Raw genomic sequence first — 25,292 nt, 5'->3', positions numbered from 1 at the left:
AACATGGGAGTAATGTATAAATGTCTGTAATGTAAAACAAAACATATGAATAAAAATGGAGTGGAAAAAAGATCCATTTAACAGTTGGGTAAAGGAATGGGAAGAGAAAAAGCAAAGTGCGCCACTAGCAGTGAAGGGATGCAAGGGGGGGGGCACCAATGTCTGGGGAGAAAAGACAGCATGCAGGAGATGAGAAAAAAAGGCAAAAACAAGACTTGACTGGTTATGGAGGGCAAAAGGGGGAGAGGCTGCAGACCAGCCCTGGATTGTGAGCTAGGGGAGTGGAAGGAGGAGGTAACCTCTACAGCACAGGAAAGGGTGGGGGAAGAAGGAATTGTTCAGCTTTCAATGTGCTGAATTAAGTTCTCTATGGAACACCTAGTTTGAGGTATCCAAAAAGCAGCTAGAGATAGAACATTGGAAGTCGAGGTTTGGGATTAGACAAGTAGATCTGAGTTCCCTGTACAGAAATGATAATTGAAACAGGAGATCTGATGAAATCGTGAAGTGAAATAATACAGATGGAGAAGAGGGCCCAGGACGGAATTGTCTCCTGCTCATCTTTAGAACCTAGTATATTCAGTAATGGGGGAGAGGAAGGTTAATTACCAACTATAGAGACATAAAACACAGAATTACAAAAGAAAAGCACAGAAAACTCAATGATGAAAAGAATGAAGAATTTTATTTCTAAAGCATGATTACTGCACCTTCAAAAGGCTATCAAAATAAAAATAACAGGAATACTTCAATGAAAAACTCACCAAAATCAATCAAACCTGAGTAATTGAAAGGGCAGTGATAGTCTAGAAGAATTATTCTATGAGGCAACAAAACCGATACCCTTCTCATGGCAGAGAGGGATACATCACTGTTTTCGTGGTAATTGTGCTTATGCCTTTTTCTTCATGTTAAATCTGAAAAGGGGTGTTTTCAGGAATGGTTGTGATATAAAAACAAAAGGCACCAAGCTGGACTGTCAAAGTGTATGGATTAAATCTTGATTACCAGAGGGCAGATAGTCATTAATCTGTCTTTTTAAAAAATACCTGGGGCAGCTAAATGTTGCAGTGGATAGAGCACCGGCCCTGAAGACAGGAGGATTTGAGTTCAAATTTGACCTCAGACACCTATTACTTCCTAGCTATGTGACCCTGGGCAAGTCACTTAACCCTTAATTGTCTTACAAAATAAAAACTATCTATCTGTCTGTCTATCTCTTTTATTAGAGCTCTGTAGTTCAGTTTGGTAGTCAGTCTAATACCTCCCCTCTCTCATACTTTGCATGTGTCAATCTCATTTATCAATGTGGACATTCCTGCAGAGTAAACGGCGAAGGTAAGTGAATTTAACCACAGCATTCAAAACTTCTCCATTTGCTTTAACTGTCCCACATATGGAGGGTGTGGTGCTGCTGAGGGAGGACTTGTGTTTTCTTGATGTTAACTATTAAGCCAAAACTGGCACAAGCAACAAAGACTCGAACCATACTTTGGTGCATTTCAGCTTCAGAGGCTGCGTTGAGTGCACAACCATCTGTCAACAAAAAAACAAGCACCAACACTCCCTCCACTTGTCCTCATTGAAGGCATCTGACAACATGGCTGGAAACATCGTGCTAAAAAGCAAGGGAGAATACACTTCAACAATGATACTGTATGAGGATGTATTCTGATGGAAGTGGAAATCTTCAACATAGAGAAGAGCTAATCCAATTCCAATTGATCAATGATGGACAGAATCAGCTACACCCAGAAAAGGAACACTGGGAAATGAGTGTAAACTGAGCATTGTTTTGTTTTGTTTTGTTTCTCTTCCCAGACTATTTTTACCTTCCGAATACAACCCTTCCTTTGCAAAAACAACAACAAAATTGGGTTCTGCACATATATATTGTACCTAGGATATACTATAAGATATTTAATATGTATGGGAATGCCTGCCATCTAGGGGAGGGGGTGGAGGGAAGGAGGGGAAAAACTCGGAACAGAAGGGAGTACAAGGGATAATGTTGTAAAAAAAAAAAAAAAAAATTACCTATGCATATCTACTGTCAAAGAAAATGTTATAATTATAAAAATTAATAAAAAACAAAATTAAAAAAAAAAAAGAAACTGGAAACAAAAATAAAAAGCAAGGGAGCAAGCACACAGCCTTATGCCACCCCACTGGTGGCTGAGAGCATTGTCCATTGTCCGGTCAATGAACTGGGCAAGAATGCCATCATGAAACTGACAAACTATATTAATGAACTTCTCTGGCAACCAAATTTTTGACATAATTTAACATAAGATCACATGTCTGACAGTATCAAAGGCCCTGTCAAATCCACAAATGGGGTACACAGACCTCTGTTCTGCAATGGATAAAGCAATGGAGTTCTGGAGTCAAGAGGATCTGAGTTCATATCCAGATTTCAAACATTTGACATTCACTAGCTGTGTGGCTCTAGGCCAAGTTACAAATGCCTCACCAAAAAAACAAACAAACAATTCATTAAGAATAGGAATAAAAAGTGATATGGACTATGTAAATCAATCAAAAAGCTTGTATTTAGAGTGATCTATAATTATATATATATATAGTTTATATATATATATAAATACACAAACATGTTTGTAACATCTATTTCTAAGTAGCAAACAAAATGCATAAACAAAAAGACTTCTTTTGAAGATCAACACAAAACAAAAATGAAGCTGTGGAAGATGGTCAGCAGGAAGTTTGAAAAAGCATCATATACACACAATTCTTAACTTCAGATTTAAATGGAATCCAAGGCTGTATCTATTAAATTAAAAAATCAGACTCAAGGACAACACCATGGTAAACAGTGTTCATTCTATGATGATTTTTCTCTATCCTTTTGATGAGGTCTTCAATATTAGGTGTGTTTAGCAGAGGAATTGATAAAAAATTAATCCCTAAGACAAGCAAGAAGAAGGCACAGATAAGAGATCAGTTTAGCCCACGGTCCCAAGCTCTATCAAACCTCTGAGACCCACCCTCAGGAGAGAACTTGAGCAGTCTCACCTTGCCATGCCCTATCAGAAATCTCAATCATGTCCCTAAGGTTACATTTTCCCTATAAAATCTACTTATGGGCTATCCAGCCCATGATGGCTTTCTTTGGGTCACCCCAACTATGGCACTCTGCCATGGGGTGCCTTTCCTTACTGCTCTTCCCCCATGCCTCGTGGTATCTCCCCTAACTCCATAATACTTCTCTTCCTTACAGCTAACTCACTCTTTTAGGGGGGCTAAGTCCCTTCCAGATTTTAACCTGCTAATTAAAGGCATACGCCAATCTCATGGGGGGGTTCCTTTCCACTGAGTAATTGAGTTCCACTAAGGATCTTGTCTTTCATATGCTCTCCCACTCTATTTTCATATTTACCATTCCTGATGTGTATGCCCTGATTTTGTCTCTAACCCCCTCCCTAATAAATATACCTTTTATCAAAGAAAATGGTTATTGTGAGTTCCTCACAGTTTTGAATCCAAACTTTTGGATGACGCAGACAACCTGGTGTCTACATCACATACATTATTTTGGACTTCAAACCACATGACTTTTCCAAAAAGGGCTAGGGATACCACAAATTAATATTATCTCTATTGTACTATATATTTTTAATTTTGTTAAATATTTACCAATTACATTCTAATCTGGTTTGGAAGTGCTGCGGGTCAGACATCTTTTGAGTTAATTCAACATTTTCATTTTATAGGGAAAGAAAAGGATTTCCAATGAGAAGAAATCCAGGTGCCCCACCTCCCAATCCACCACTCAGATCAGCAGGATACAGGCTTGCCCTCTTTCCCTTACGCTGCCCTGATTTCACAGATGCACCAGAGTTTGTCCTCCTAGTCAGGCTCTCAATATTCACATTAACTTTTACTTCTCTCATTTCTTCCCCATCATTACCCCTTAATCAGCTCCCAATATTTTTGGCATATATTTCTTCCTAGTAATTCCCAATGCCAGGGCCCAAAGACAAGACTCCATTTCATCTCACTCGATTGTACTTTCAGAGAATATCAGTTATAATTAATTCAAATTAGACAAATCAAAAAAGACCTTATCTTGGAATTTAAGGTCCCTTGCATTCTAGCTCCAACTTACCTTTCCAGCACCCTACCACTAATCTTGACACTTTACATTCCAGTGAAAAATTATTCATGATTTAATAAAAATAACAGTTATAATAATTGTAGGCAGTGTTTATATTAAAGTGCTGTAAGGTTTGCAAAATGCACTTTGCAAAGTGCAGCATTTATAAGTATTATCTCAACTGGTCCTCACAACAATCCTGAGAGGTTGGTGCTATTATTATTATTATCCCCAATCTGCAAATGAAAAAAACTGAGTGAGACAAGTAAATGACTTGCCATAGTCACACAAGTTGTAAATATCTGGGTCTGGATTTGAACTCAGGTCTTCCTGACTCCAGACCCAACACTCTATCCAATGTGCCCCCTAGCTGCTTCTGCTATTCCATCTTGTTCTGCCTTCTCTGTGAATTTATCCCTTCCATGTCCCAAGCCTAGAATGGATCCTGGACCTCATGTCACCTTCAGGCCATTCACTTCCTTCCAGGTCAAGCATGGGCAATCTCCTTTTCCATGACTTCTTCCTTCCAAGGCACTTGCATTCTAAAGATCATGGTTATTTCTCTATTCCCCACTGCACCATAAGCTACACTAGAGCTGGAAATATACCTTATTTCATTTTTGCACCCTCAAAGCTTGGCATATCGTTCCATACAAAAGGAAACGACCATTTACTTATACTGTCTGTAACAACAAGGATTCCAGACCCTAGCACAATATGGCATCTGGAAAATTTTTCCACAGAAGGAGTTTATGGTGCCATGGCAAATAGCAAAAGTGCTTAAGATTAGCAGGAAACCCTCCCTAGAATAAGCATTATTCTTTCTGATTTCAATCTTTTAACTTTTAAGAAAATAATGCTAATTAACAACCTAGACCTCCCTATATAAAGAACTTCCTAAAAGTTTTTTTTTTTTTTTTTTAAGTGAGAAAAACTAACAAGGACTCAGGTGATAAATTTAACACTTTTAAAAACATTCTTTTTATAACAAACTTCTACTCTATTTACATTATGTATAAGCAATGTTATAAATGTATTCTGTTAAATGGTAAGCAAGCAATTATGGTAGCCACTCTCAGAGAGGGATCAAGAAAAAAATAAAATTATCTTTCCCATTTGTATTCAAACAATCATCAAAACTCCAATTATTCACAAAGATTTACCTTGACTAATGAGAACAGTTGATTGAGCTTATACAGGAAAGATCTTGTGAGGTATAAGAAGAGAGGGGAAAGAGAAAAGTATTGCAAAAAATTCAGAAATGGAAGTAGAATTATTGAGCAATGAAAGGAATATGATTGGGAGGTAAAAGAGATGGCTAAGCAACACAAAGAATCTCAGAAACAGTGAATGGATCCAAACTAAACATCTTCAAGAATGCCATCAAGTGCAGGGTGATAAAATGGAGGAAGCACTGAGTGGGGTTAAAGAAAATGAATTCCGACCTCAATTTTGTCACTACTACCCATGGGATCTTAAGCAAGCCTTTCACCTGCTCTAGGCCTCAGTAGCTATAAAGTGAGGAAGTGAAACTAGAGGGCCTCTACTCAATATATGATTACACCCTGATCCATGGTGTATAGAAATCTGCAACCAAGTGGAAGAAAAAAGTACAAGCATCTCATCTGGCATTACTCCATCCATTTTGTTTCACGGTTAAATAAAACTCAGTTTCTACCATTACAACTCCAACCCCTACAATATCACTGAGGTAAAAACCAGTTTCAAGATAGAACAGAACTAGCTTTAATAGTCAGCAGAATTAAAGCTCTCTGACCTCCTGTTCACATAGTTTACTTAATATGTCTTATAGCCAATTAATGAATTAGATGTGATAGCTATAAAAATAAATGAGAATTGACTTCCGGCTAAGATGGCGACGTGGAGGCAGACAGCTGCTTGAGCTCCTCGTTTTCTCTCAGGACTTACTTCATGACAAGCCTCTGACTTAATGCTTGACCCAGAAAGAAATCCACAAATTATCACCAAGAGAAGACATCCTTGAAAGTCGCCAGAAAAGGTCTGTGTTTGTTCGGGGGAGGGTCAATCAGACTGGGCGCAGACTGAGGGCAGACAGCCAGAGCAAGACAGGCAGCTCACACAGCTCAGACCGGAGGGGGAGGGGTGTGATCTCTGCAGTTTCTGTGAAAGGGCTTTTGCCCCAATGTGGATGCTCCGTCTTGGCAGCAAGCCAGGAGCAGCAGAGAGGGTGTAAACACCGGAGGTGAAGATTAAAACCCCAGAAAGCCAGCGTCTCTCAGAGCTCGGCCACCCCCAACCCCCACCTGGACTGACTCGGTGCGTTCTCGGAGCCTCAGAGCGCAGACTCAGTACAGTCATTGCTGTTCTGTTAGTGGCTCTCTGCTGCCCTATCCCCAGTCTGTAGAGGAAGCCCATTAATAACATCCAGCCCTATCCCCCGCAAAACAGACCAATTGCTTCTCTTGTCAGTTTGTTTTCTTTGATTCTGACAAAATGAATAAAAAATTCAAAAGGGCTCTAACCATTGACAGCTTTTGTGTGGAGAGGGAGCAGACTTCAAATGCTGAGGAGACTAGGAACAGACTGTCCCCAGATGTATCCCCTGGGAGGGATATAAGCTGCTCCTCAATACAAAAGAACCTCATAGAGGAAATCAAAAAGGCTCTCACAAGAGAGCTGGAAGAGAAATGGGAAAAGGAAAGGGAAGCTTGGCAAGAGAGCCTGGAGAAGTCATCCCATGCATTCAAAGACAGAATGGATAAAGAAATCAAATCATTGAGAAACAAGATTAGTGAGCTGGAAAAGGTAAACATCTCCAAGGAAAACAGGATTAGTGAGCTGGAAAAGGTAAACAACTCCAAGGAAAACAGGATTAGAGAGCTGGAAAAAGAAATCAGCTCTCTAAAAAATAAAATGGATAAAATGGAAAAAAATTCCATAGAAGATAAAAACTCAATTGGACAATTACAAAGAGATATAAAAAAAGTGAGTGAAGAAAATACATCATTGAAAATTAGACTGGAACAAGTAGAAATGAATGACTCAAGGAGAAACCAAGAGGGAGTCAAGCAAAACCAGAGAAATGAGACAATTGAAAAGACTGTCAAGTACCTTACCAGAAAGACAACAGACCTGGAAAACAGATCCAGGAGAGACAATTTGAGAATAATCGGACTCCCTGAAAAATGGGAGGAAAAAAAGAGCTTGGACACCATTTTCGAGGAAATTATCAAAGAGAACTGTCCAGACGTTTTGGAAACAGAGGGTAAAATAGACATTGAGAAAATTCATCGATCATCTACTGAAAGAGACCCTAAAATCAAAACGCCAAGAAATATAGTGGCCAAGTTCAAGAACCATCAGACAAAGGAAAAGATATTGGAAGCTGCTAGAAAAAAACAATTCAGATATGGAGGATCCACAATAAGGATAACACAGGATCTAGCAGCATCCACATTAAAAGAACGCAGGGCCTGGAACATGATATTCCGAAAGGCTAAGGAACTTGGTATGCAGCCAAGAATAACTTACCCAGCAAGAATGAGCATCGTTTTCCAGGGAAGAAGATGGACATTTAACGAAATAAATGAATTCCATCTATTTTTGATGAAAAAACCAGACCTACATAAGAGGTTTGATCTTCAAATACAGAACTCAAGAGACTTCTAAAAAAGGTAAAAAGAAATCTTGAGAACTATACTTCTGTCAAAAAAATATGTAAAGAACATATGTACAATTTGTCTTAGAAAATAGAGGTGGAAAGGAGATTATATCATAAAAAAGTATAAAGTGGTGGTACTACATCTCATGAAGAGGCAAAGGTAACCTATTATATCTGAGAGAAAGAAAGGAGGGAGATGAACATAGCGTGTATCAATAGACATATTCGATTTATGGTGAAACTTCTTCCACTTCATTGAAAAGTGAAAGGGAAGGAGTAAGCTAAGGGGAAGGGAATACAGTAATTTCGAGGAAAAGGGGTAAAATAAGGGGAGGATCTTTAAGGTGGGGGAGGGATCCTAAAAAGGGAGGGCTGTGAAAAGCAAGTGGTGTTTACCAGTTTAATACTGGATAAGAGGGTAAAAGGGAAGGAAAGGGGAAAAGCATAAGCAGGGGTTAATAGGATGGCAAGCAATATAGAATTAGTCCTTCTAACCATAAATGTGAATGGGGCAAACTGCCTCATAAAGAGGAAGCAGTTAGCAGACTGGATTAAAAGTCAGAATCCTACTATATGTTGTTTACAGGAAACACACCTGAAACAGGATGAGACATTCAAACTAAAAGTAAAAGGGTGGAGCAGAATCTATTATGCTTCAGGCAAAACCAAAAAAGCAGGAGTAGCCATCCTCATCTCAGATCAAGCAAAAACAAAAATTGATCTAATTAAAAGAGATAAGGAAGGGCATTATATCCTGCTAAAGGGAAGCATCAATAGTGAAGCAGTATCAATATTAAACATGTATGCACCAAGTGGTGCAGCATCTAAATTCTTAAAAGAGAAATTAAGAGAGCTGCAAGAGGAAATAGATAGCAAAACTATAATAGCGGGAGATCTCAACCTTGCACTCTCAGAATTAGATAAATCAAACCACAAAATAAATAAGAAAGAAGTCAAAGAGGTAAATAGAATACTAGAAAAGTTTGATATGATAGATCTTTGGCGAAAGCTAAATGGAGACAGAAAGGAATATACTTTCTTCTCAGCAGTTCATGGAACCTATACAAAAATTGATCATATACTAGGGCATAAAAACCTCAAAATCAAATGCAGTAAGGCAGAAATAGTAAATGCATCCTTTTCAGACCATAATGCAATCAAAATAACATTTAATAAAAAGCCAGGGGAAAATAGACCAAAAAATAATTGGAAACTAAATAATCTTATACTAAAGAATGATTGGGTAAAACAGCAAATCATAGACATAATTAATAACTTCACCCAAGAAAATGACAATAATGAGACATCATACCAAAATGTGTGGGATACAGCCAAAGCAGTAATTAGGGGAAGTTTTATATCTCTACAGGCCTACCTGCATAAAATAGAGAAAGAGAGGGCCAACGAATTGGGTTTACAACTAAAATTGCTAGAAAAGGAACAAATTAAAAACCCCCAGACAAACACAAAACTTGAAATTCAAAAAATAAAAGGTGAGATTAATAAAATTGAAAGTAAAAAAACTATTGAATTAATTAATAAAACTAAGAGTTGGTTTTATGAAAAAACCAACAAAATAGACAAACCCTTAGTAAACCTGATTAAAAAAAGGAAAGAGAAAAAGCAAATTGATAGTCTTGAAAATGAAAAGGGTGAACTCACCACTAATGAAGAGGAAATTAGAACAATAGTTAGGAACTACTTTGCTCAACTTTATGCCGATAAATTCGATAACTTAAATGAAATGGAAGAATACCTTCAAAAATATAGCTTGCCCAGATTAACAGAGGAAGAAGTAAGTAGTTTAAATAGTCCCATCTCAGAAAAAGAAATAGACCAAGCTATTAACCAACTTCCTAAGAAAAAGTCCCCAGGACCAGATGGATTTACAGGTGAATTCTACCAAACATTTAAAGAACAACTAACTCCAATGCTATGTAAACTATTTGAAAAAATAGGGATTGAAGGAGTCCTACCAAATTCCTTCTATGACACAGACATGGTACTGATACCTAAACCAGGTAGATCGAAAACTGAGAAAGAAAACTATAGACCAATTTCCTTAATGAATATTGATGCTAAAATCTTAAATAAGATATTAGCAAATAGACTTCAGAAAATCATCCCCAGGATAATACACTATGACCAAGTGGGATTTATACTAGGAATGCAGGGATGGTTTAATATTAGGAAAACTATTAGTATAATTGACCATATTAATAATCAAATTAATAAAAACCATATGATCATCTCAATAGATGCAGAAAAGGCATTTGATAAAATCCAACATCCATTCCTACTAAAAACGCTTGAGAGTATAGGAATAAATGGACTATTCCTTAAAATAATAAGGAGCATATATTTAAAACCTTCAGTAAACATCATATGTAATGGTGATAAACTAGAACCTTTCCCTGTAAGATCAGGAGTGAAACAAGGTTGCCCACTATCACCATTACTATTCAATATAGTACTAGAAACTCTAGCCTTGGCAATAAGAGCCGAGAAAGAGATCCAAGGAATTAGAGTAGGAAATGAAGAAATCAAATTGTCACTTTTCGCAGATGACATGATGGTATACTTAGAGAACCCCAAAGACTCTGCTAAAAAGCTATTAGAAATAATTCAGAATTTTAGCAAAGTCGCAGGATACAAAATAAATCCACATAAATCCTCAGGATTTTTATACATTACCAACACAATCCAACAGCAAGAGATACAAAGAGAAATTCCATTCAAAATAACAGTCGATAGTATCAAATATTTGGGAATATATCTACCAAAGGAGAGTCAGGAATTATATGAGCAAAATTACAAAACACTTGCCACAAAAATAAAGTCAGATTTAAATAATTGGAAAGACATTCAATGTTCTTGGATAGGCCGAGCGAATATAATAAAGATGACAATACTCCCCAAACTAATCTATTTATTTAGTGCTATACCAATCAGACTCCCAAGAAACTATTTTAATGACCTAGAAAAAATAACAACAAAATTCATATGGAAGAATAAAAGGTCGAGAATTGCAAGGGAACTAATGAAAAAAAAGTCAGAGGAAGGTGGTCTAAGTGTACCTGATTTAAAGCTATATTATAAAGCAACAGTCACCAAAACCATTTGGTATTGGCTAAGAAATAGACTAGTTGATCAGTGGCATAGGTTAGGTTCACAGGACAAGATAGTGAATAAAAATAGCAATCTAATCTTTGACAAACCCAAAGATCCCAAATTTTGGGATAAGAATTCATTATTTAACAAAAACTGCTGGGAAAACTGGAAATTAGTATGGCAGAAACTAGGCATGGACCCACATTTAACACCACATACTAAGATTAGATCAAAATGGGTCCAAGATTTAGGCATAAAGAACGAAATCATAAATAAATTGGAGGAACATGGGATGGTTTACCTCTCAGACTTGTGGAGGAGGAAGGAGTTTGTGTCCAAGGGAGAACTAGAGACCATTATTGATCACAAAATAGAACATTTTGATTACACCAAATTAAAAAGTTTCTGCACAAACAAAACTAATGCAAACAAGATTAGAAGGGAAGTAACAAATTGGGAAAAAATTTTTACAGTTAAAGGTTCTGATAAAGGCCTCATCTCCAAAATATACAGAGAATTGACTTTAATTTATAAGAAATCAAGCCATTCTCCAATTGATAAATGGTCAAAGGATATGAACAGACAATTTTCAGATGATGAAATTAAAACTATTTCCACTCATATGAAAGAGTGTTCCAAATCACTATTGATCAGAGAAATGCAAATTAAGACAACTCTGAGGTATCATTACACACCTGTCAGATTGGCTAAAATGACAGGAACAAATAACGATGAATGTTGGAGGGGCTGTGGGAAAACTGGGACACTGATGCATTGTTGGTGGAGTTGTGAAAGAATCCAACCATTCTGGAGAGCAATCTGGAATTATGCCCAAAAAGTTATCAAAATGTGCATACCCTTTGACCCAGCCATACTACTACTGGGCTTATACCCCAAGGAACTACTAGAGAAGGGAAAGGGTCCTGTATGTGCCAAAATGTTTGTGGCAGCCCTTTTCATAGTGGCTAGAAGCTGGAAGATGAATGGATGTCCATCAATTGGAGAATGGTTGGGTAAACTATGGTATATGAATGTTATGGAATATTACTGTTCTATAAGAAATGACCAACAGGAGAAATACAGAGAGGCTTGGAGAGACTTACATCAACTGATGCTGAGTGAAACGAGCAGAACCAGAAGATCATTATACACTTCAACAATGATACTGTACGAGGATGTATGCTGATGGAAGTGGATTTCTTTAACATAGAGAAGAGCTAATCCAATTCCAATTGATTAATGATGGACAGAACCAGCTACATCCAGAAAAGGACTGGGAAATGAATGTAAACTGTTATTTTTACCTTCTGAATCCAATTCTTCCTGTGCAACAAAAAATTCGGTTCTACACACATATATTGTATCTAAATTATACTGTAATATATTTAACATATATAAGACTGCTTGCCATCAGGGGGAGGGGGTTGGGGGAGGAAGGGAAAAAATCTGAATAGAAGTAAGTGCAAGGGATAATGTTGTAAAAAAATTACCCATGCATATGTACTTTCAAAAAATGTTATAATTATAAAATAAAATTAAAAATTAAAAAAAAAAAATAAAATAAATGAGAATTAGACTTTTAGAGCTAGAAGAGACTTTCTATAATCTCTTCCTTTTACAGATAAGCAAACTAAAGACATTAAGTGATTTGCACAGATTACTTACATAGATTTGTGTTTACCTATAATCAACAGAAAAATACTGAAGGGTAAGAGGATATCATCAAACTAATATGAGGAAAAAGACAAATTTGGCAATTATGATAAGGGTAATAACCGGAGACAGGAAGCTTAATGAGGAAAAATTTATATTTGTTCTAAAACTTTAAACAGGAGCCAGATAACCTATCTAAAAGTTATAGAGCTGTAAGGATGGAGAACTAAAGATGTCAAACAACCATTTAAAGCAATGGTCATTTGAAATAACTTCCTTAGAATAACCTTTTTGTTTTCTTTTTTTGTTTGTTTGTTTTTGCTGAAACAATTAGGATTAAGTGCCTAGGTCACATAGCTAGGAAGTATTACAGGGCTGGTGCTCTATTGACTGCACCACCTAGCTGCTCCTGTTTTCTTTCTTTAAAAAATATTTCTATTTCCCCCAGTTATGTGTAGAACAATTTTTTTTAAACTTTTGAATTCCAAATTCTCTTCCTTCCTTTCCACTCCAACCCATTAAGAAAAAACATGTGAAGTTATGCAAAACATTTCCATAAAGTTAAAAAAATTATGCTTCAGTCTGTATTCAGACACAATCAGTTCTTTCTCTGGGTATGGATAGCATTTTTCATCATAAGTTCCTCAAAGTAGTCATGGATCATAGTACTTCTGAGAACAGTAAAGTTATTCACAGTTGATCATCCCACAACATTGCTATTACTTTATACACAGTACATTTCACTTTGCTTGAGGACTTTCCAGATTTTTCTTAGAGCATCCTACTCATCATTTCCTATAAAACAATACAGCCACTCCCCAATTGATGGGCATCCTCTTAATTTCCAAATCTTTGCCCTGAGAAAAGAGCAGTTATAAATATTTTTGTACATAATATGTCATTTCCTTTTTTTTTTTTAAATCTCTTTTGGGATCCATGACTAATAATAGTATTGTTAGATCAAAGGATACACATGATTTTATAGCCCTTTGGGCACAGTTCATACCTTTTGATCATTTATCAATTGGGGAATGGCTCTTTTTTAAAAATATAAATTTGACTCAGTTACTTATATATTTGAGAAATGAGGCCTTCAACAGAGAAATTTGCTTCAAAATTTTTCCCCCAGCCCTAAGGAAACAAACAAAAACACAAAAACAAACAAAAAATTATTTTCCCAATTACTTTCACTAATTATATGACCCCCCCATTTATTCTATTTCTCCTTTGACCCTGACCTTCCTCAAGTTTTTTCTTTTGACTATCCCCTCCCCCAATATGCCTTTGCTTCTATCACCCTTTCCCCTTCTCCCTTGTTGTATCCCCTTCCCCTCCTAATTTCCTGCAAGGTAAGATAGATTTCTATATCCATACTGAGTTTGTATGTTATTTCCTCTTTGAGCCAATTCTGATGAGAGTTAAGGTTCCCTTACTTCCCCTTTCATTCCCCCTCTTCCCTTCCATTGTAAAAGCTTTTTATTTCTTTTATGGTAGGCAGACAAATTATACCATTACACCTTTACCTTTATCTTTCTCCCAGTACATTCTTCTCTCACCCTTTGTTTTTATTTTATTTTTTAGCTATACAACTCACACATCTATGTCCTCTATCTATATATATTCTTCCTAACTTCCATAATAATGAGAAAGTTCCTATGAGTTACAAGTATCATCCTCCTATGTAGGAATGTAAACAGATAAACCTTATTAAGCCCTTTATGATATTCCTTTCCTGATTACCTCCTTATGCTTCTCCAGAGTCTTGTATTTTAATCAAATTTTCTATTAGCTTAGAATAAACTTTTTGAAAAAAAATTATATTTTATAGAATTTCTCCCCCTCAGTGTATGCCACAGAGATTTCACTCATCAATCCAATTTGTGATGATTTAAATGCTTTTCATAAAAATTACATTCCATTGGCTTATTTACTTTGCATAATAGGACACAACAAAAGATAAATATATATCCAGACAGCTCCTTTAATTTTGTATACATAAAAATAAAGTGTTTGTATACATAAAAATAAAGTGTTGAGAAATTCCTATAGCATTCCTTCATTAGTTTATTAACAAAATGAGCTTAACATTAGCCAACTGTCACTTTGGAAAGCAGGCTAGCCTTGGGGGGGTAAGGTATGGGCTGCTTTAAACAGAGGGAAATGATAATAAGAACTTGCTATTTATTTATATCTTTTCTCTACAAGGCAAAGAGGAAGCCATCCATAGACACTTTTGTTATTTTCCATAAACAGGACATGAAACATAGTGAGCTCACCCACTGTGCTAGCGACCTTACTCCATATTTGACACTACAGAGATATTAATGAAATGCATAGACTATTCACAGGTTCTTTTTCACAACATGACTAGACTGTCTTTTTTCTAATCATGGATTTTTCTGATGTCATTTTTCTATCCCTTCTCCTGTGCAGCTCTTCATTTATAATGAGTCACAGACTGGTGACATCTACAATGCAATTGCTTTCCTCCAGGAGATAAATCTCTGGAGATTATTATATTATATGACTAAAAGCCATATAAGTGTCACTGATGTTAAAAAAAAAAAAAAAAAAAAAAAAAAAAAGGATCTTTCTTTTAGCAGAAACTTGAGAATCAATAAAAGAAAAGTTCAATTTCCCAAAGTCATTTCAGCTGACATCTCCATTCCTTCAATATTTCTGGGTCCTGAAGTCAGAAGGACCTGACTTCAAATCTGGTATCAGACACAACACTTCCTAGCTGTGTGACCCTGGGCAAGTCACTTAACTCCAATTGCCTCAGCACAAAAATAAATAAAAAAATAGATATAGATAGATAGATAAATTAATTGATTAATAAAATAATTCTGAGTCCAGCTAATTGTTTGCAGTATGTTTAAGATATATGTATTACAAGTTCTGTAAGTTTCTATTTTCATGTCACACTCATATAAGCATGTTTCATGAACTTAGTTTTTCTTATGTAAATAGTTGGCTGAACTCAAACGATCATGAATCTCCTTTAAGAGGCTCTGCAACATCTGGATTTTGCTGCAATCAACACAATGTTATCCACCAAAATAAAACATACACACACACACACACACACACACACAGATTTTATCAGGTACAAGAAATTCAACTTGTATCTGGAATCTGCTCAATCTCCACATGAAAAAATAACTAAAAAACAGTTAGCATTTATATTGTGCTTACTCTGTGCCCAGTACCGTATTTAAGCGCCTTAATTTGATCCTCACAACAACTCTGAGATGTAGGTGTGATACTATTACCCACATTTTACAGATGAGGAACATGAGTGACTTGCCCAGGGGCAAACAGCTAGTAATGTTGGAGGCTGGATTGAAGGCCAGTCCTCCTGACTCCAGCATTCTGGGTATTCAGCCCCATAACTGGACCCTTTAACAGACACCTCTGGGCCTTTCTACCAACAGAGGATCAGAATTGTTACCTAAGATTACACATTAGAGTGAAAAATCTCCATGGAAGGCACATAGCCAACCTCCTCATTTTAACGATGAAGAAAGCGATGCTCAAAAAGCTGAGGCGAGGGGCCAAAGATGAAACACTGGCCAGCAGCATCACTATCAGGAGACCAGACTACCTGATTCCTTAAGGTTTCTCTTGGGTCCATGACGATCCTGACTGCAAGGCAGTGTTCCTTCCACTCTCTCCGGCTGCCATCTTTTAAGAATCTTTTAAAATTTAGGCACATGCGCTGGAAACTTTGTTAAGTTTAGGCATTTTGCTCTATTGAATTAAATACTACTTAAGAGTTAAATTGATAGTGAGAATTTTTTTTTTTAATTCTCTGAACATCTTAAATCAATTATTGCATGAATTCTATAGATGTGTTCTACTGTAAAATACAGTTTACAAAATCCTATGTTTGCCCTCTTTATAATCTTCACCAAAGAGGCCCTCAATGGGGATACATAGTAACTCTACAAAAATGTAATAACAATGATTTTAAAGTCCAAATGTAATGCTATCATTCTTGATTTTACAAAAATCTTTATGGATCTTTTCTGTTTTTGACTTTTGTTCTCTTTCATTTTTAATGTTAAAAGCCCTCAATATAAACTTTTTCTTCCTCATCAAGTTTCTTCAGATGTGTTTCTTCCATTTACTGTTATTCATTCTTACATCTTTCCATCATTCTCTTCTGCAAAATTCTAAGGCACGTGTCCTCTTGGTTGCCATGCTTGTCAAGTATTTGCAGATCAAGCCATTTCTTGATTCTTTGGTCTCCTTGTCACAGAAAGTGATTCAAATCAGTTAAACTTCTTTGGGTAAATGTCCATTTTTCTATTTTTGCCACATTTCTTTACTAAATTGATCATCTTCTGGTTTCAACAATAGCAAGAATATAAAATTACTACAATTCGGTCCATTCATTGAATTAGACAAGAATGTGATATTTAGGCTATCAATGACCTAAGTTAGTGTTCAAAGACTCTCTCAAAACCTCATTATTTCTAGGCCTAAACGTTTTTGGATAGCCTTCAAGAACTCTCAAGCACCTCTATGCCATAATAAATACATGATTCTTTATAAAAAAAAGTGCTGTTTATGAGAATGGAAATATAGTCTAAGAAATCATTTTAATGTAAATTACATACTAATATGTTCAGATTTAAATTTAATTTGTAACATCAAATTTCTTCTAATACCAAACTGCAGTAATCAAAAGGTTCTATTTAAATACATTAACACTGCTTCTTTTAAAATGCACACCTGCCAACCAATTAAACAACAAATCTAATTAAGGCCATCTCAAACTGTTCTGTGAACTAATCTGAATTAAAACTACAGCAGATGTGAAGGGAAAAAAAACCTGCTGAGTGGGTGGAAGATTCCAAAACAAAAGGGAATTTGGGGAATTGGTATCCAAGGAAAATAATGCAAATAGACTCATATATGCTAATGCAATAATAAATGCAATATGTCCTACATTTCAAGGTTTAAAAGGACACTTTAACTCTGTGCCCCTTTTAAAATTATACATGAACTTACCAAAGATCTATATTCTCCCACTCAATCAAATGCTTTCTTTACTGCTTATCATGTTCTTCAAATGCCAATTTCCATGAAATGAAACTCATGCCAAAGAGTGCTCTAAACATAATGAACACAGATCAAATGGAATGCTAAGCTATAATAAATGAAGAATAAAAATATTCAGAGAAATACAGAAAAATTTAGAAATTGAATCCAAAAGAAACACATACACAGAGACACATAACTCTACTACAATGTAAATGGAAAGAACAAAAACACCAAACCTGGACACTGTGTAATTATAATAGCCCAGCTCTGGGCTAGAAAAGTGTTTAGAAAATGCACTTACTTTCCTTCTTTGCAAAAAGGCTGGGGACTATGGATAAGGAATATTGTATATGATCAAAGGGAGTTGTGTTGGTGGTGAACTAATTTTTTTTCCTTTTTGGGAGTGGGGGATGGAGGAATAGTAGATGGTTAGATACAGAGATATCTTCAGAAATTAAAGTCTAATAAGCAGAAAAATCATAACAGCCCCTCACAAGTTAAGTGTTAAGTGGATATCAGACTAGATATGAAAGGTCCTCCTCATAAACAAATTAGAAAAAGAAGAAAGACAACACCTGGCAGAACTATGAATAGAGAAAGAGTTCGTGACCAAGCAAGAGATAGTAATGACCACAAATCTTGATTATTTAAAAGAAGCTTTTGCACAAGTTCAAAATACTCAAATTAGAAGAGAAAAAAATAAAAACTTTGCAGCTAGTTTCTCTAATAAGTCTCATTTCCCAGCTATATAAGGAACAGATTCAAAGTTGTTATAATAAGAGCCATTCACCAATTGATAAATGGTTCAAAGATATGAATAGGTAGTTTTCAGGGAAGGAAATTAGCTATATGGAAAAAAAAAAAAAAAAAAAAAAGAGCTCCAAATCACTAATCCTTTATTGTTTTTCTTCATAATCGAAGAGAACCAAAATGAGATCACAGTATCTTGAGTTCACTGTGTCCAACTGTGGCTGGTCGGATAACTATAAGCTCAGAAGGTTCTACCACAGGTTGGCCATAAACAGTTCACATGAATATTTGGCAAAGAGATTTACATTAAGTTTGCACGATATTTCTTGGGAGCTACTGAAATTCTCCTTGTTCATATGTCAGTGTCTCCCATGTCTCACAAAAGAGGCCCCAGTTCTTCAGAAAGACCTTGAGAGTGCCCTTGTATTGCTTCATCTGCTCTCCATGGGAGCACTTGCCTTATGTGAATTCTTCATGAAATAACCTTTTAAACAAATACACATTTGGCATTTGAATACTTGGCCAGCCCAAAGTTGTGTCCTTCACAGTAGAGTTTGACTGCCTGAAAACTCAGCTTGAGAAAGGACTTAAGGATCCACCACCAAGGAGATCCTGAGAACCTTTCCAAGGCAGTTCAGATGGCAGCGCTCCAAACTTCTGGCATGACTCTGTGGGGTCCAGAGGCACGTGACAATGAGGTCCATCACAACCTTCAGTTGGACAGACAGCCTGATACCTCTTCTCTCCTCCATCCTTTCAGAGCCTCCCCAATGCTGGGCTAGCACTGGCCCCGCGCATCAACTCCCTCATCTGTGCAGAGTATAAGCCAAGATAAGTGGACTTACCCACCACATTCAAAGTCTCTCCATGAGACATTGTACACCATTAACAAGACCATGTGACCCAACTGGGACAGACTGGCTCTTCTCAACAATGTGGTGATTCTAGGCAATTCCAATAAACTTGGGAGGGAAAATGCCCATCTCATCTAGAGAGAAAACTATGGAGACTGAATGTGGATCAAAGCACAGTATGTTCCCCCTTTTTGGTCTCATTTTTCTTGCACAATATGACAAATATGGAATTATGCACATATCTGACCTATATCAGATTGCTTACTGCCTTGCTGGAGGGAGCAAGTAAGAGAGAGAGGGAGAAAAAATTTAAACAGTTTTACAAAAATGAATGTTTAAAACTCTTTACATGTATTTGGAATCCTAAAATACTTTTGGGGAAAAAAATATCTTTATTTGCTATAACCAATGGTTCTATATATGGATGGTGTGTTGCTGTCAGGCTAAAATAGCAGCAGAAAAGCAATTCATATTTGCTTCTCAGTTGCAATAGTATACAATCTTCTGTGAATAAAAAGTCATGGACCAATTTTCCTTAATCACTACTGGAGAAATGTAAATTAAAGCAAAGTCCTACCTCACACTAATAAGGATGCCAATCAAAAGACAAAATGACAAATGTTAGACGGGTTGAATTATTGGTAGAACTATAAATGGATCTAACCATGCTCAAAAGAAATTGTAATCCTACACAAATTAACTAAATTGGATGTGCCCTTTGATCCAGCCAGACCCCATTAGCTTGATGTTTCAAAAAGATCAAAAGCAAGAGGAAAGGGTCCTCAATGTACAAAAATATTCATAGCAGCTGTTTCTGTAGTAGAGTAAATAAAGCAAATAAATTAAGGAGATGTTCATGAGTTGGAGAAGAGTAGAATGGTGGTAAAGGAATGCAACAGAAAACTACAGTGCTATGAGAATGGAGAAAAAGATAGTTTCCCCCATGAAAAGACTTTTATGAACTGATGCTAAGTAAAGTGAACAGAACCACAGAAATAATTTACACTATAATTTAGTTAATATTATGGAAAAGAACAATTCTGAAAGACTTAAGAACTCCAATCAGCTTAAATGATGGCTCATAATTCCAGAGGACTGAAAGATGAAGAAAAATCCCAACTTTATGAGAGGAAAATGACAGACATACACAGAGAAATAAATGTATTTCTTGACTGGACCAATGCGAAAATTTATTTTGCCTGACTGGTTTTATGAAGGAATCTGGGCTATTTCTTTTTTTCTCCATCCCCTCCCCCCTTTTCTGTTAGGGAAAGTGGGAGAGATAAAAAAAATGCATGTTTGATAATTAAAAAAACAAGACAATATGATTTTTTTTAAAAAATGAAGGTGATATAAAAATCTCAATACAAAATTTAATTTCAAAGAAAATAGACCAACTGCTAGGCACTTAGAATACCTTTTTTTTAAATGATATAAAAATTGTGGGAAAAAAATTAAAACTATAAAACAATATTATTAGATAAATAACATGTCTCTAAAGTATCAGTCTGGTGTTATTACTTAAAACCCAATGGCTCCTTCCTTCTGCATCAGAGCCAATTTTAATTTTTGAGAAACTGTCTGCTAATATCACTCAGATGCAAGATCTCCCAATATTCAAAGTTAAACAAAAACCCAAAGTAAAGATTTAAATAAGAAATTAAGGTTATGAACTCTGGTGTCAATGATCTTTATTCTCCCATCAGCTGATGTCCTATTATATATTAAGAGCAAAGCAGTTTAGAAAAAACTCCCTTCAACATCTATGCCAGGACCAATTGTTTACTATTCTATAAACTTGGGCATTTTTCACTATTTCTAATGTAATATTTTACTTTACATTTTTAAGATAGCCAAGAAGGTCTCCAAAAGGAATTACTTCAAATGCAAGTGTCCACACCTTGAGCCATAGCCTAATGGCATCTGAAATCACAGAAAATGATGAATGAAATGAGCAGAACTAGATCATTGTACACGGCAACATCAATATTATATGACGATCAATAATTCTGATGGACGTAGCTCTTTCCAACAATGAGATGATTTAAGCCAGTTCCAATGATCTTGTGACGAAGAGAGCCATCTACACCCAGAGAGAGGGAACTGAGTGTGGATCACAACATAGCATTCTTACTCTTTGTTGTTTGCTTGCATTTTATTTTGCTTCACTTTTTCTCTTGTGAGGCATGATAATTGCATCAATACATATGCACATATTGGATTTAACATATATTTCTACCATGTTTAACATACATTGAACTACTTGCCATCTAGGGGAGGGTGTGGGGGGAGGGGGGAAATTGGAGCACTGTTTTGCAAGGGCTAATGTTGAAGAATTTCCCACGTATATGTTTTGAAAAATAAAAAGCTTTAATAAAAAATAAATAGATAAATAGATAGATAGATAGATAGATAGATAGATAGATAGATAGATAGATAAAATGAAGATTGATTGCTAAGGGGAAAAAAATTACCAAAAACCAAAACCAAACAAACAAACAAAAAAAAACCCCTCAAATACAAGCTCAGCAGGACTTGGCTGAGAGAGGCTGGAGAGCTGATGATGACCAGTATGGACTAACTGGGAAGATGGCAGCCCTCAACAGTAATAGGCAAGTTAGGGAGGGGGAAGGGAAGGGGCATGAGCTCAGTTCTGGAGATGTCAGCTGAAGACAGTCATGGCACACTGAGTTTGGGATACCTGAAAACGCCACCCTGGAGTCAGCGAGAGGCGGCAGCTGGAGAAGCACAACTGTGGGAGGGAAGGCGGCCACAAGCAGTTCCAGGTAGGGCCCAGAGGAAGCTCTGGGAGACCGAGGGACAACGACAGGCAGAAGGACCAGGACAGACTAATGTCAGGAAGCCACAAAGAGCAGGGGGTGTCTAATGGCTGCAGAGCTGGAGGCTGAGGAGAAAAGTTCGTCCATCTGGTGAAGAAGAGTGTCAGGCACTCCGGGAAGAGCAGAATTTACAAGAGAATCTAAGGAGAGACAGGGCTGCCCGGGATGGAGAGGCCTAGGGAGGTTCCCTTTCTGAGGACAAGGGAAACAGAGACGTGTCTATAGGCAGTGAAGGCCGAAGATAAGCAACAGTGGAATGATGGGGGGAGAATCTGCGGTAAAAGACAAGATGGAATGGAACCATGGGCACGCCTGGAGGTTTGCTTTGGTGAGCAGACTAGAGTAAAAGGCGAGGGGGGGAGGGGCAGCTCAGTAACGTAAAGATGAAAAAAGAGGGAAGCTCTTGGCAAATGTCTTTTTTTTTTTTTTTTAACTAAAATATAAGGCAAGATTTTCGGCTCACCAAGGTCGGGATGGGAAAGGGAGGAGAAGGCAGCTAGCTGGTTTGGGGACAACGGTCTGGGAAAGAACAAGGAATCAAGGGGTTTGCAAGGGAGGGGTGAGGTGGAGTGCCAATGGCTTGTGATCAGAGAAGAGAACTTCAGAGCTCACAAAGACAGAAGTGGATCTGTGGGGAACAGCAGGAGCCAGGGCATGGCCAAGGGAACGAGCTCTGAGGAGCTTCCTGGAAGCAAGGGTGGGTGAGACCCATATGAGTGCATGGAGGGCAGAGGCAGGAGATGCAGAGAGGGGCCGGCGTTCCAGGGACACCTGGAGGAGCACTAGAGGGACCCTCGGAGTCCCTCTGAAGAACGCTGGCATCAATCGCCATGAGACACTGGAAGAGGTGCCCAGCACTGCATGCATCAAGTCAGGTCTGCACTCCATAAGCAGGGACGTGCAGGAGTGGAAGAGTGAGCGGCTCCCAGTGTCTAGGAGGACCACGTGGCCCGTGGCGGGGCCTCCCAAGCTCACAGGCGGCGAACAGCCCCAAGTGGAGGGAGCTCTGTTCTCTTGGGCCTCTGAGAACGAGAACGGAGGACACCCACCAGTCTGTGAGAGCTAGGCAGAGAAGTCACAGAGGAAAGCGGGGGGGGGGGGGCAGGCTGGGGTGCGCGGCCCTGGCTTCTCCTGCTGCCAGGAGCTGCCGGAGGTGCCCGGCTTTCCTGCTACAAGCTGCAGGACCCACTGCCTCCCTAACAGAGAGAGTTAGGGAAGGACTCTAAAGCTCTAAGAGGAGATGTTCACCCTCCACTGACCCCAGAATCTGTCACCTCTCACACCTGGCCTGGGGAAGCATCCCGCTGACCGGTCCCCTGACTGAGCCTCTGCACTCCCCATTTTCCTGAAGAACAGCTCTGACCACATCACACTGACTCCCAAACTCCTGGGGCGCCCCGCGCTCCCTCACCGAGGCCTTTAGAATTCCTCCTTACCTGGCACCTTCTGACACCTCACTCCTCCCACACACTCCGCAAACCAGTGACACCAGTCTAGATGGTACATGACACTCCACCTCCTGACAGGATTTAGTTTCCATAAAGTGCCAGCATCTCAAAAGAAAATTACTTCACTATCAAAAGAAGATAATCCCTAAGAAAAATGATGGTCTTAAGTATTTTTTACATCAATGATCCTTTTTACTAACATACTGTGAAAGTCAAATGTGAAGTGAAAGAGAGCTTATTCTGCTATCACACAATTTTGTCCCTGGAAAATGAATATTTCATTTATATTTATACCTTTTGTCAAATATAAGATAACCCTTTTATCATTTTAAATTTCATTTTTGAAAATAGTTACAAATGTAATTTTTTGCCACTTTTTACTATGAAATTTCAGCATCCATTTTAAAAGTAGAAGTATGTGAAGTGGCCTTTTTCCAAGTATAAATTATGTTCAAAAAGATTTTCTTCTATTTCTTAGCTGTCTCTCTTGTCCATTGCTCTTTATTCTGTAAAAGCTATTATAGGAAGCATTATATTATCTATTCATATATCTTCCCTAGTGTATTAGCAGAGTACCTTACAATTAGCACCTGCTTAAAAAGTAAGCAACTGCAGAATTCATCTAAAGAAACATTCACAAGGTAAATATTATAAGTAAGGTTTTTTTAAACTTAAAATGACTAACAAAAAGTTAGATGCAGGAAAAATAATATCCTGGTTGTCACTTGAGAGCAATAAAAAAAGTTTTGATTTTTTTCCTGTTTACAGATGTGAAAATCTACAACCCTTATAGATGATTTTTTTTTGTTTTGTTGCTAAGTACAGCTTCAAAATTTATCTATCATTCACTATTTTCATGGGAATCACAGTTTTATATATATATTTTTACTAAACAAAATTGTGCTTATTTAACTCACCTAAAATGTAGCTACTAATGAATTCTGTTCTATTTTGTCTGTGGATCATTCCTCTGTAGTATCCAACAGTAGTCAGCCAGCATGTTTGGGCTCCATGTGCCTGCCATCACTTTTCCATTGTGGAGATTTCTCGATGGAAGCATTCCCCCTGCTCAACACTGATAGGACCTAGGGTTTCCAGGAAGAAGTCCAAATGTGAGTCCAAGAAATGGATCTTGAGTGACATGTCACATCCCATTACTATTTATAAGGCTTTGAGAAGATCACTGACAATTTCTCGTGAATTTTTTCCTTTGCTTTTCCCAAAAAGTTTTTGGTTGCTTTTTAAAAATGATTTCCATGAAGCTCCTCCAAATTTATTCAACTGGTCTTCAAAATATTTATCTTTCTTATTATTTTTATTCGAGGACCCACAAATACCTCCTCTTTGATTTTAGATGTACTAACTCTTGGAAATGTATTTTTCATAAAAATAAAAATCTTATTTAGATATTTTGATCATCACCTTGACATTTTTCCCCCCTCAAATAAAGTTTAGTGCTCAATAATGGTAAGAAAATGCTTCATGATTAACCAGTGATTGGCTTATGGAGGAAAAGGGAATAAGCATTTATTAGGCATGTATTATGTGCCAGTGAACTGTGTTAAGTGCTTTACAAATATAACCTCAGATGATCCCCATAACAACCCTGTATTATAAGTAGTAGTATGATTACCATATTATAATTGAGGAAATTGAGGCAGACCAAGGTTACATGATTTGCCTGGGATCCCACTCAGATAGAGGCTACATCTGAACTCAAAATCTTCTTGACTTCCAGTTCAGTGCTCTCTCTCCCCTGGGCTACCCAGCTTTCACATTTTTCTTTCTTAAAATCAGTTCTCTCTTTTGAGACCAGTGGGTTTTTTTTGC

At 37.2% G+C, this 25,292-nt stretch overlaps 1 protein-coding gene across 8 annotated transcripts in view; it reads right to left on the bottom strand.

Annotated features, from left to right (window-relative positions):
- The window catches only part of EVI5 (ecotropic viral integration site 5), a 214,584-nt gene that overhangs the window by 150,619 nt on the left and 38,673 nt on the right, over positions 1 to 25,292 (bottom strand). For 2 of the 8 annotated variants that reach the window (XM_074266231.1, XM_074266230.1), the window contains exon 2: positions 24,380 to 24,547. The exons of the other annotated variants lie outside the window; for them this stretch is intronic. The gene's annotated coding sequence lies outside the window, so the exon portion shown is untranslated. The remainder of the gene's footprint in view (positions 1 to 24,379; positions 24,548 to 25,292) is intronic. 8 annotated transcript variants of the gene reach the window in all.

This window comes from Sminthopsis crassicaudata, chromosome 4 (genome assembly GCF_048593235.1).
Source record: "Sminthopsis crassicaudata isolate SCR6 chromosome 4, ASM4859323v1, whole genome shotgun sequence".
Classification (NCBI taxonomy): domain Eukaryota; kingdom Metazoa; phylum Chordata; class Mammalia; order Dasyuromorphia; family Dasyuridae; genus Sminthopsis; species Sminthopsis crassicaudata.
This window is presented reverse-complemented; position numbering and strand designations above follow the sequence as displayed.